This window comes from Haemaphysalis longicornis, unplaced genomic scaffold (genome assembly GCF_048455015.1).
Source record: "Haemaphysalis longicornis isolate Haplotype H1 unplaced genomic scaffold, Haemaphysalis longicornis Haplotype H1 scaffold_12, whole genome shotgun sequence".
Classification (NCBI taxonomy): Eukaryota; Metazoa; Arthropoda; class Arachnida; order Ixodida; family Ixodidae; genus Haemaphysalis; species Haemaphysalis longicornis.
In genome coordinates, this window is record NW_027526225.1 from 106903511 (window position 1) to 106917113 (window position 13603).

The 13603-nt window shown below is 49.1% G+C and overlaps 1 protein-coding gene and 1 long non-coding RNA gene across 14 annotated transcripts in view; one reads left to right on the forward strand and one right to left on the reverse strand.

Moving 5' to 3' along the window:
* LOC144163204 (uncharacterized) overlaps window positions 1-13603 on the forward strand; it is a 1050610-nt gene that overhangs the window by 78787 nt on the left and 958220 nt on the right. The gene's annotated exons all lie outside the window — the stretch shown is intronic.
* LOC144163205 (uncharacterized) lies at window positions 7773-11289 on the reverse strand. Its single transcript, XR_013320865.1, has 3 exons — window positions 11146-11289; window positions 10697-10816; window positions 7773-7951 (listed from the first exon to the last, which is right to left on the reverse strand). It is a non-coding gene; the product is annotated as an uncharacterized LOC144163205 (long non-coding RNA).

Sequence of the window (13603 nt, forward strand, 5' to 3'; positions counted from 1 at the left end):
GCATGCAGGACAAGAGAGCTTAACACGGTGTCGACCCTTGTCTCGAGCCTTGCCAGAACTTGCGATGTCGCGACCATCGGATCTCGGGGCGTCAAAGTGAAGCAAAATGGAGAGACGAGCTAGTTGGTTCGCAATTTCCATGAGTGAAACTTAAGCGCAAAAATTTTTCACAGGGACGAGAAAGGGAACGACACAGGCGACACAGGCCAAGTGAGGCGGCGGGAAGTTTGGACCGCGGGTATTCTACCATGCATGAATGGTTGTCAGTATCAGACGCTGTGTGACGTGGACTGTGCAGTAAGAGTTAATCCCAGCAAAACTAGAGCCAGGAATTTGGCGATTGAAGTCCATTAATCACCCCCCTCCCTTCCAGGAGGCGGTCCGGTAACCGGGGAGGAGCTGGGAGCTTGTCTTCACAAACTGCGGAGAATGGGTACTGCGTGTGCGTCGGAGAGAAAAACCTTTCGAAAGCATATGAAGTCAGCTGTGTTTGGCAGGGCAGAACCAGTAATTAGTTTCGTTCAGCGCCTATTTCAGACTGCTCAGAATGTTGAAAGGAATTACGCATTCGGAACCAAGGGAGCAGGTATCCCAAGGGTATTCTCTCAATGCGCACGATAGCCGTGTGTACACCAACCGCTGTGGAAGGCAGGAGTGGGCACTAGCACTTAAGGAATACTCGGAGCTCGTGAATAGGTGGAGCACGGCGCGGATTAATAAAGCACGGCTTCTGAATCGGAACATTCATATCGTTCATGAAACAAGCGATAGGTATTCCGAAGAAGGAGCTAAATTCTGGCGGTGCCTTTGCTTTGACGTTCTCTCGCATATTAAGCCCGAACTATAAACAACAGCCGGTAAATAATGTTCTCGGCAGGCAGCCAAAAGGCTGTGGCTTACGCTATTACTTAAACACCGTCTGCTGATCAGTGTTTGTTCCTTATATTTTTGTTTTATTTTGGTTTGAAAGTAGCCCAATAAAAAAAAAAGCCGGGATTGTGTTTTTCATGCTATGTTTGCCTGATTATGCACCCATAGCAATGTTAAATTGTATTGAAAAATAGTTCAAGCAATTGCCTCAGAATAAATGTATTTTTTTAAAGTAAGGACTATAATATGCTTCTGCGAACTCTTTTTTCTTATTTGTGTGTGCTGGGGCCTATATATTCTTCACTCCGTAAATTCACCGTGAACTGTGAATTCGCCGGAAGCTTAATCTGGTTGGCTTTCACTTTTGATCCCGTGCTTCTTGTTGACAAAGCGATTGTGCGTGCTTTCGTCATTCTGGCGTTTCATAACATTTACTGGCACCAGTTCTAATGGGTACCTTACTGATCTCTACTAAAGGCGCATTATTATTGGCCGGAAATGAAAAACTTGACGAAATGAAGCGGACATGACAATGTAGTCCTGCCGTTGCTATTCAACAACAATACGGCTTGTATGTCTCGCGCTCTGTGTGAGTGGCTGAGAAGAAGTGACGTAATATAAACAATTGGGGGTAACATTTACGTCAAACGTTGGCAAATTCAGGCTGCGTAAAAGTGGCGTGATGATACTTAACAGCTTGCAAATCGCGGCTGCCGTAGCCGTGAAATAGGACAAAAAATTCCCCACGCATTTCCCCGAGGGGGAGCATTTGAAAGTGCGAATGCACGAGTTGATTACGCAGGGGCGGTAAACGAGTGGAGTGGAGAGGAGGGTACGCGTGGAGTGGAGAGGGTACGCGTGGAGAGGGAGAGGATACGCGCCCTCACGCGGCGCAACCCATTACTACAACCGCGCAGCAGCGAGCGCCCGCGCCCAACCCGCCGGGAGCATGGAGGAAGAAAAATGTTAGGAGGGAGCATGACGTCAGGCGGCGCAGCTTTGGCAAGCCAACCTCCTCTGACGCCGCATTCTCCTCTCCTCGGGCTCCTCCCGCGCAATGCATTATGGAAAAAGCACTACTCTCAGGCCCGCGGTAGCATTTAGTGGCTCCGGCTGGCTGCCGGTGGAGATGGAGGCGAGCGCCGTCGCCGAAGGCGCCGTACAAGATTGTTCGCCAACGTTGCGCTCCAAGCTTCGTATCGTGGAAGTAATGCCGCAGTCGCTGTTCAAAGCAAGGCGAGACTTCGATCGCATTCTTACGAAGCACCCTCACGAGCTGCAAGCCGAATTTCACTTCTGACGTTGGATCCCTCGAACGCGCCGCCGTAAACATTCACAAGCATGGAGCGGCCTACAGCTGCGCGGTGTTTGCCAGGTGTGCTGTGACGATTGCGTTTGGCATTCTGCTGACTTATCGCACGTAACGAGTGTCGTGTCAGCGGGGAGGTGGTGAGAGTAGCTTTGGTTTCGCCCGCGCGCGCTTTTGCATACGTTCGCCTTTTCGGTGCTCCGGCGTGGTGGTACGTGTTTTTATCTACTTCAGTGCACTGGAAAACAAAGGGTTTAGAACCCTTATGTTGGGTGTGACCACGTCGCGTCGCAAGCAGTACGCCGGCTGTTTGTCCGCTGAGGACCGCTCGATAGGTGCGATACGTATATGAAAAAAAAAAACAAAAAAACGAATGCTAGATTACGCCTGGGAGGGACCTTGCTAAATTGTGGACTGACTGCGCCTTGCCAATAAATGGTTGAAGAAATGGTTAATCTTTTCAACTTTGCCTGAGCGGCAAAGTTGAAAAGATCATCTCCACTTCTGCACGCGGCGGCGGCACACAACTCTCCGACTGCGGCGTGAACTTCGACGGGTCGGAAAGCTCAGTAAACAAAGATGTTTTCTGCCTCTCCCGTCCCACCACTTTGCCCGCACGATCAGGCCGCTGCGCGTTTCGGGTTGCAGGCAGAGCTGCGCGCAACGACTCGTCGCCGAAACTCGAATACGCGGACGGCCCGGCAACCAAACGGATAGACGCACGCACGCAGCGTCGGCGAAGGGCCACATGAGGCGCAAAGAACTACCGCTTGCCTGTCACGTGAATAGAACACCTCCCATCAGTCTTTCCTTTTTATTTTTTATGATTAGGCTTCAAGATTGTCACGTGACGCTCCCTCCTAAACTTTTCTTTCCTCCATGGCCGGGAGCGCCGATGAACGCGCCCTCACGCGGCGCAACCCGTTACTACGCCCGCGCAGCCGTGCGCGCCCGCGCCCAACCCCATGGAGGAAAGGCCCACCCCGCCGGAGCGCCGTCGATGCGCGCGCCCTCACGCGGCGCCACTCCGTTGCTACGCGCGCTCCGTTGCTAGGGGAGAGGAGGAGGAGCGCGGAGAGATAACACCTGCTGGCGGAGCGGGCTGCGGACGGCGCGCCGGACGGATGACAAGGGTCGGTTAAGAAGTGCATTCGCACTTAAAAAATTTCGAACGCGTGGACAATTCGGTAAATCTAAAGCGTCAACGCGATAATTCGAACACGGCGTTATCCAGAACTGTTAATTTGAACTGGAATGTCCTTGTTGTTTCCTTCGCTCCTCGCAGAAGAACTCGGCCCGAGTTGCAAATGCAAACCCAACCCAAATTTACCAGAGATCTAAAACAACAAAAATTTCGCTTCCGCAGCGAGCGCCTGTGCTCCGGCGCATGCCGTTGCCGGTTTTCTTTGTGTCGCGGTTGCCGGTCTGGGCGAGCTATCACGTAATGTGCGCAACTAACATGTAGTAGCGCCTAATTCACGATAGCGAGTCCAGAAGTGCCTTCTTTGCGTTCTGCCAGCGCAGTGAGGTGCAATTTCCATTCACTCTAGCGCCCGCCCGCTAATTCGAACTACGCTTAATTCGAACAATTTTATGGTCCCCTGCGAATTAGAATTAACGAAATTCACTTAAGGAACATAGTTTTACTCGACATAATTCTGCTAAAAACCTGTGGTTTGAGTGACGGAGTGAATGTCAATGGCTTTGTAGGCAAGGAACTCCTAGACATCCTCATTCAAACAAGCCTAGCGGAAACAGCTTACATAGCACGATTGAAAGTTAAGCTAGCTGGTGATAAATCTTACAAAAAATCCCGCAATAGACGACGACGCGAAATAAGGACGCACAGGACGGAGCGCTTAGATAATCAGAGAACAACTTATTTTTCCGGATGAGCCATTTTTTTTTTCCAACGATTGTACACTCATGGCTAATCATCCACTAATTCTACTGTCTATGTAAGGTATTACCTTTTTCATGCCCCAGCCATAGACGCTGGAAATAGTCGGCCTAAAATTCAATGGGTATGTGCGCACAAGCTTAACCGTTTCCCCAAAGACTTATTCCCCAAAAAACGCAGTTTATAGCTTTGACTTACACTTCTAAACCAGGGGGTGGAGAATACAGTGGCTGGTGGTATTATGCGGCTCTGAATTCCTACTGCAAAATTATGACAGTGTGTACGCACTAGTGAATCTATCCCAAATAACACCCATTATTGCAGCGGATACCACCACTCTCCACCCAGTGGCTTAAGGTAGAATTCTGCATCCGCGACCGCACACTCGGCCATCGGGAGGACGTTCACACCTTACCCCACATCGTTTGCTTCGGAAAGTGTGCTCCTTAGGTGTCAAAAATTTGATACGCACGAAACAGCATGATTGTATGCCGAAGTGTAACTGTTGCTTAAAATGTCACGCCAGCGCATCCATGAACTGCCCCATGCACCTGCGAGCCGATGCCGACGTGGCCCATACAGCGATACAACGTGGCAAGCCCAGTCAACATAGCACCACACCACACCTCCACGCAAATCTCGCCCTTTATTCCATCTATCCCGTTCACGTCCTCAGGCACTTCAACGCTCCACATTCAAAGGGAGTAAACAATCTGATACGCCGTCACATACCAAGCTCGTGTCCCGTTGCAGAAGGTCCCACTGCCTAGTCAGCCAGCGACACAAAAGTCATCTCAACCGCCAAGTGTTAGTCAATTCCGCTTGCAAACAAGAATATAAATCACCCGTAAAACGTGCGGCCCTAGCAACACCCCAGTTCAGTTCCACATACGGCATCAGCCCCTAAATATTTCTCCGAAACAGTGAAATGGGACAGCGCTTGCGAAGGGTGGTGGGCACTCGAACTCGCATGACAGGCAAGAACCCAGCTCCCCGTCCTCGCTCCCTCCCCCCTCCGACTTTCGGCCCACTGCCCCGAAACGCCTACTTCAGCCTTTCTGCAAAACATAACGGCCATTTTCACATACCCACCACCAACATCACTCACACTGATGTCGACATTAGCTCTGACGACATCAAATGATTGCCCAGCATAGCTAACCATTTTGTTCTTCCTGTCATCACTTACGACAGTGTGGCAGTGGAACCGGTTGGGGTCTCAGACACTCTTCTTTCAAGCACTTACAGAAACATAAAAAAACACCACAGAAACGACCGAGGAAATGTTAAGAAAAAGAAATATTGAGATTTGCCAGTTGCCCTGAAGCAATCGAACAGAGAAACGGGCACATGGATAAAGTTGGCTTTTCCGCGAGACATTATTTGATCACGCAGAACAGAAATGAACGAGACCCTAGACATACACAGCTTCGCTGTAAAATGTTTTTGTTCCTGCGTGTGCTCACGTTTTACGCTTGGTTGATATATGATTGCGCCCGACCAGGAGAAAATCCCCCTCTCGTTCTTTAGCCCTCGGACAGGGCAAAATTCGTTTTACAAAAGAACGGCTCATGGAAGTAATGGCATTATATGTATCTAACATTTTTTTGTGGTACGGATTTTGCTCTTCGTCTACTTCCGTTCCTCTTGTTGCACGCAAAGGTGAAGTCGTGTTTTCGACGCCTTTTTTGCATCAGGCAGTGCACTTACAATTTACCGGGAAACGGGAGCCAGTTAACATATAAATAAACGTACGATTCGTCGCCACAGTGCCTGTTTGGTGGTTTATAATTGATTTCGTGTGTTTTATGACACAGTATTTTAAGGGCCGACCTTTTCATGCATCTGAATGAAGTGCGCCACACTCAGCGTCAGTTATTGCACCCCCCCCCCCCCTCCTTGCACTGAAAAGAGGCCTATGGCACACTCGAAACCAGATAATTATGGCACCTTTACATAAACCACATTTTCCGAGACTCGGAAAAGGGAGACTTAAAAAGGCGCAGCCTCGCCCGGTAAAGATGGTTAAACCGATGATGGGAAGGCGCGAGACTGGGTGAATGAGACGATGGAGTGGTGCTTGATTGTGATACCATGATGATGTGTTATGGGATAGGAATGACCAGTTGAGAAGCTGTTAGGTTATGAGGAAGATGCTGGTACTCACATTCAGGTTTGGTGAGCGTCACTTGATGATGCGGAGCTTAGTACAACTTCGTCAAAGGGTTTTATTTTATTTCTTGATGCTCCTAAAGTGACACCGCAGCCGGGTATATACAACCGTCATATATTCAGTGGTGAACTCCAGCCATGACGTAGTCGTAATTTAGTTGTCACGAAGCACTTTGTTGTCTGTGACCAGTAACCAACATTCAGTTCCTTTAATGTATAGTATGCACTTTCGTGCTTAGGCCTGATATTTTATTAGATATTTTATTAGGCCAGTATTAGCGAAATGAATCCGACCAGTTATACTTCCGCCTCGTCTTCCCGAACATTCTCCTCAAAGCTGAGTTGTTCTTCTGTTGCGCTTATGCTGAGCCTGTCTGGTGGGTCGTCATTCGTGGCACACATGTGTTTGTCCCGGAAAGACCTGCGCGAAAATGGGGATAGCGTTAGCACGAGCACTGCCTCGCATTTTCTGCACAGCTCTGAAACTTATGGCGGGCGCACTATTACCATATTCCATCCATTGTTGTTGTACTACTGATATGATTCACTAAATCAGCAAATTCTGAAAAAAAAACATGTACATAATGAAAACAATGGAGTCAAGGTTCTATGTAATGTACATTTCTATGTAATGTACATTTCAAGCGCAGCCGCCGCAACATATTGCTTTCGATATAGCGTGTTGAGTTTGGAACGGCAAGCGTATATGTACCATTCGGACCTCTTGGTGTCTGCTTAGGCGCGGGCAGCACATTTAACAGAAGCGGCCTACGAAGTTTGTATCGGGCGGCGCGTTTCACAGCAGTCGCCACAGACAGCGCTGGAGCGCGTCAACGCCCTCGCCTACCTTCACCGCATGCTCGACCCACCCTTTCCCTTCTAACGCTACCTTCGTACCTTTTGCTGTCTTCGTTGCACTATCCTCGCTTCCAGAGTACTTTCATCCTACCGTCTGTCCTTCGTCTGACCTTGCGAGTTGATTATGCCGACGCCCACGGTTAACCCCAGCACCGGGCGCCACAGGTGTATTGAGTAGGTGATTTTTCCACAGCGATCTATCCAGGCCACATGTCTGTATAGACAATTTTGGGCCCAATAAATCAGTCCTCGCTGCTTGTAAGCCCATTGTTACGCTGTCCGCTTTGCACTAAATTTTTACACACACGCTTTTGCTCACAGAACTTGCAGCCTGGAGAGAGAACTTCCACGCGGAAGTTTTTACGCAGTGCATCCTTCCTTTAGAAGCGAAACCCTATCAAATTCGCCCCAATGCAACAAAATAATACTGTATCTGTTTCGGGTGGCAGGCGTGATTACTAACGCCTACTGCAGGAAAAGAGGGTAACAAATCGCTTCTTTGGCGACTCCTGCGCATATCCTGTCGACATACACTACACGTTAATGGAATGACCAGACTTCTGTCACTACTTTGCTACCATTAGCATCGGTCCAAAGTCACACCGAAAAAAACTAAACGATGATAATTCACGAGCGTTCTTACCCATCTCCCACGGTGGACGTCGCTTCTTGTGCTCCTGGAAACACAGTGGTCGTTTCAATCGCCTTCTTCTTCGAGAAGAAGGCGAGAAAGAGCCCCAACGCGGCCGCTGTAAAGAGGAAGATGCTGCCACCCGCCGCTGTAACGGAGAACGTGCGTGCGCTCGTGGTGGCCCCGGCGCCTTCACTTGGCTCACTTGCAGCTGTCATGCAATGTAGTGGACACGAAATATCAGCAGGTACCCCGCGCATACAGCTGACGCCATAGTGTCTGTTTCTACAAAAAAAAATTAAAGCCGTTCTACTCAATGTAAACGTTCTCGAAAGTGCAGAGCAGTGATTCACCATAATGGGCTGTACGGCCGTTATCTGCTGACTGCTGCCACCCCATGGATTTCAAATTTCCCGCTTTCGGAGTTCTCGCGCGCCCCCTGCCTGAAACTGCGCCAGCGGAAGTTCTGTTCTTTCGGTGTTTGTTTTCCTTTCGTATGCTAGAGTTGTCTCCCATCATTTCGAATGCGTAATATTTTTCTTGCGGGGCTGAAGCCCTTCTGCGGCATTTCAAACGCGCCAATTTTTTCTTGCGTGGCTGGAGCCTCTTTGTAGCATTTCGAACGCGTTATTTGCTTCTTTCGCGACGACCCTTTCTGCGTCATTTGGAACGCGCCATTGTTTTCTTGCGGGGCCGCTTTTTTCGCTTACTATCATAAGACCAACCCAACGAGCTTTCCTAACTAAATGAACGCGGGCGCTGCATGTTAATTACGTATCTTTTGCCTCAAATGTACCTACAGTTTTCTTTGCTCTAAGCAACGGGCAGATGTAGGACAAGCGCCAGCGGTTTACGAGTTTCGAACGCTTATGACTACATAAACCGCTTGGCTTTCGAAGCCTCTGGGGTACGTCGCGAACGACAGGGTTACCACGGGACGCCCTGTTGATCTACGTGGGTCGAGTGAGCGAGCTACACCGACAAAACGAGCGCCTAAAGTGTTGTGTACTTAAAATAGGCACAAAACATGGCTCGCACACCATTGATGAATGATAAGGCACTCGTTAGTGGTAAACACGTAGTGGCTGCATAGGTTGCTACGTCGTTAGCCGCTTTTCACAGGGGACCTGGTTGATAGCGTGAATATGGTCTAAAGCGGAGGAACCTTTCCTGAAACAGGCCTGTTATCGTGGCTGTTGAAAAGTAACGGAGAGCCGGCTGATGAGGCTGTAATTATTAAGCTCTTTGGCATCAACTTTCTTGCGGACAAAAACTAAATTCGCATTTTTCCTCGCCTTCGGCACCATTAAAGATTTCAAGCGCTGCGAGGATAGGGCTGCAAGCTTTGTTAGCTCAATGTACGAGCCAGCATTTTCCACCCACGGCTTGGTAAAGCGGGTTTCGCTGCTCTACGACGTTGAAAACGGTGCAAGCGTTAAAAGGCACGCATGTTTCAAAAACTTACTGCCACGTGTTCGGATTAAAACTAAAAGACAAGTGACGTGGCATCAAATGTTGTAAACTAAATTTCTTAAAATGCAACCGAGAGCCGAGATAACGTCTATTTAAGTGTTGTTCCTTACGGCTGCTTTGTTTAAAGAGTCTCAGGGCAACGTTCGGTTGCAAGGGACAAGTGTTATCTGCTTCAAGTGACGTAGCGGCCGTATCACAAGTGAACAAGATTTGTGAGTCCTTTCAGATGTTGTTTTCCGTCTAATTGACCTTTTTCAGTCCTTGCCGACATCAGTAGCATGCCAATTGCCCCATCAGCCTGGATATACTCCATTTCGCGTTATACGAGCTAACCCCTTTCTCTGCGTTGGAATGATTGTTTGTATAGTTGGTGCATAGTAACTGGAATTCAAAAAAGCGCAAAAAATACGGGACAAGAAACGACGACACACGGCGCTGACTAGCATCTGGTTGTATTCTACGGCTGGCGAAATATACTCAAGCAAGGAAGGCGAGAAAGAATCACGATAAAAAGTAAATAAGTACATCAAACGATACACCCTAAACGCAAGATCTATACACCTGCATTGACTAAAAATTTCTCCCACCTCCCCTCGCGGGAACCCCTGTGTAGATGCGACGCATAGGGGGTTCCGTTGTTGTTTCCGTTAGGTTGATTCTCCCATCGCGTGAAACGTGCCGTGAACCCCCTGCCGCGGCTATGACGCAACGTGGCGCGGCTATGACGCAACACAATCCAACACAATCCACTTTAATTCAATCCAAATCCAATCCAAATTCAATCCAAATCTAATCCAAATCCAATCCAAATCCAATCCAATCCAAATCCAATACAATCCAAGTCAAGCCAAGCCAAGCCAAGCCAATCGAATCCAATCCAACGCCCCTCGCGAGAGAGTGTTCGCTATCGGAGAGGAGAGAGGGTGAGCGGCGGAGAGCGCAGCTCGCGCGGCGAGGAGAATGGGGGAGGTGTGTGGACGGACAACAACAACGCCGTATGGAGGGACAAGGCGAGTGAATGAGATGCAGTCGCATCTAAAAAATGAGCAAAGCTGATACAGCGCAGCGATGTAGCCCGTGCCCGAGGCGCGAGGCAAGGAAAGGCAGTACTGCACAGTGCAGCTTGTTTTTTTTTTTTCTTTACGAATCCAGATAGCAGATTTCCTTTCGTCGCAATTGAACAGACGGCTTACTAGCGCAATCGTGATATCTATGACGCATACCTCATTCACAAGGTAGACCTTGATGTACGCACTTTTTATGATGATTCCTTCTCACCTTCCTTTCTTGGGTATGTTTCGCCAGCCGCAGAATAAACCGACCAGCTGCTAGTCAGCGCCGTGCGTCTCGTTTCTTGTACCGTCTTTTTAGCGCTATTCTCAATTTCAGTTTCCAGTTCCTTTTTTTGAAAATCGATGTACTCCGCTGGGGCGACATTTTCTATTCGTATCGTAACACGCGCCGTGAGATGTTTCGCACTCACTTTCCACACAGACCCCGGCCACGTTGGGCGACTCTCTCCGGCACACGCAGGGACGCTCGAGACACAGGTCGCTCCACTTGCAGTCGTCGTCCGCGTGGCATTTCTTCTGCTGTCGTGCAACTGCAGCAGTTGGCAAGCTTGCGTCACAACCGCCCACCGTTCAGTCGACGAGCGTACCCCTCGTGTGAGGGTGCACGCACGTGTCTCGTGTACTAGGCCTATAGACAGCTTCGATGCAGTTAGCTTTCCCTAAGCCAGGAAACATGCTGAATTTTGAAGCCGCACAGAACGGAGTGCGAACGACCGATTCGCTGGGCGAGCAGTCTTTACCAGGCGCCGAAAGCGGCGTTAGTATCCGCTTCACTTAAAATCGCCGCACGTGTGTTCTAGGTGGAGTTGTTCTGATATGCACATGCTGGGCAGCAAATTTGTGTACAAAATTACAGTACCTTGAATGCATCTGTGACCCGCCAAATGAAATCCTTGTGGGCAGGAGCAGCTTCGGTTGTTGCATGATGTCGTCGGCTCCGAGCAGTTTGTGCGGTTGCCGCAGGCTTTGAATTCTGGGAAAAGGGCGAGTGACCGCCAACATTTTGTATGAATAGGGAGTTTTAGCTGACCGTTTTTCACGGTCAGCTCCGCTCCGATAGCAAGCGGGAACGCCATTGCGCATGCGTGGCGCGCTTGGCCGCGAATGGCATTGGCTCCGGTTGCGCTGAGCCTGCCGCCGATACCGGAGCGGACCGTCAAAAACGGTTAGCTAAAACTCTCTATTAACGCGCAAATCATTCACACAATCGTCCCGTATGGAGCCTGGTAGGACAACTGCGTTCACAGCGTTTAACTGGGAAGCACCATGTCTAGCCCCCTCCCTCCTCCCCATTGCTTTTAGTCCGGTGAAAACGCTTTACTTGGCGCCACTCCGGGGTTCTCCTCGTCACCGTGTTGCGCAATCGGCTTGCATCGGCGGTAGCGCCTTTATAGGATGATTGTGGAAAGTACACCGAAGCGCTAATGGCCGTAAAAACGACTAAAAGGCTCCACCGCCGCTGCCGCTTCAAATTCCTCCTCGCCGAGTAGGTGCAAATTCCTCCCGCTTGGGGAGCTACTTGCCCGGTTGGAACGCCGGCGTCAGCCCATAATTCTCCTTCAGCCTCAAAGGCTCTCCGAGCGACATTTTCGCAGGTGTATTTCGCGCCAAGTATGCGCCCATCACCGGTTGGCGGTGTACACATGCACGGGTTTGACGTGAAGGAGGGGACATGCCCGTTGTGCTGGTGGGAGATTTAAACGTGGACGTCTCATGGCTCAATGCGCCCTGTCAGCTGTTCTCACTTATCGAGCGGTTCGAGTCTGGGTTGGTGTTTTCAAGAGACAGTAACAAGTCACGACAAGGAGCGAAAAGGACAGTCACGTGTCTGTCCGCCAGAACAAAGCTCGAGCCCTTCCAGGTTTAATTCGCTATGAGGAGGGCGCATGTCGTTCGCTTTGAGGAAGAGCGGGAATTGAAGACGTGAGACGACGACGACATGAGACGCCGACAACACAAATCCCTCAGAGGCTTCGCCTCTGATACAGAAGGATTTAACGTTTTCTTTCTTCCTCCACACAAACATTAGAGCCAGTGTTTACCGAAGGAGGCGTTTATTCTGTGAGGAGGTATATTTTTGTGCGATATATTCCTAATATCAAGGAGAAGGGTTGCTGGACTGCGGTTCAAAATATCAAAGCTTTATCTATAATAGAGCCTGCCAATCATAAGACCTACAGCTTCCGTTGAAGTAATTCAGGTCAATCTAGTCAAAATTCTGGGGCTGTCAATTTGTCAACATCAGTATATTTCTTACCGCTTTTGGCTCTGAATAAATACCCGCAATTGTAATCTTTATTATGTGACACTGCGCTCTGCTTTGTGGCAACTGGTTTTGCCTCACCAAGCTTAGCTATCACGAGTGGCCATTTAAGGTCAGGCCAGGCTCCGGCATACAACGAACTGTTCGCGCTGGCGACAACCTTCCTTTGCGGCTCCTTCTTTTTTTACTACAACGACGGATACAACAATGTTCAGTTACAGTACACATAAAAACAATGTCTTACATTTTCGGGGTTATACCAAAACTTTATATAAGGGACTTGAGGTTTAGGTAAGACATTGTGTCTGTGTGCAACCAGACCGCAGCTAGGTACTGTCGATGATACCGCAACAAAAGAGAATAAAACAATCATAGGTATATTGTGCAGCTCATGTAGTTTACCACATGAGGTATGATTGTTTGGCTGAAAAAGATATTTTGTGTGCTACTGTACACAACACATAACAGGTATGTGAATGCGTTTCCTTCGGGTGAATCAGATGTCAGGGTATAGCAAGTTCTAGAGATCACTTACTTGGCACACAGCGTTCGCCGTTGTCGAGGTAACTTTTGGAGCACCCACAAGAACCATTGAGGCAACGCATGAGAGGGTCTCGGCATTCCACGTCGTGGTAGCATTCTGGAAAATTTTCAATACCTAAGTAAATGGGCATTTATCTTGGAAAATGCCCAGAAGCAGAGTTTCGATTTTTAATGTTAGAGTTGACCTGCCTCGGTGGCTCAGTGGATAAGGCGTTGCGCTGCTGAGCACGAGGTGGCGGGTTCCATTCCCGGCCGCGGCGCCCTCTTTTCTGATGGCGGCGAAAAGCAAAAACGTCCGCTTGTTCGAGATTTCGGCGCACGTTAAAGATCCACAGGTGATCAAAATAAATCCTGAGCCCTCCACTACGGCATGCCTCATCGCCTGCGTTGCGTCGGCGCGTTAAACCCTACAATCAATCAATCAATCAATCAATCAATCAATCAATCAATCAATCAATCAATCAATCAATCAATCAATCAATCAATCAATCAATCAATCAATCAATCAATC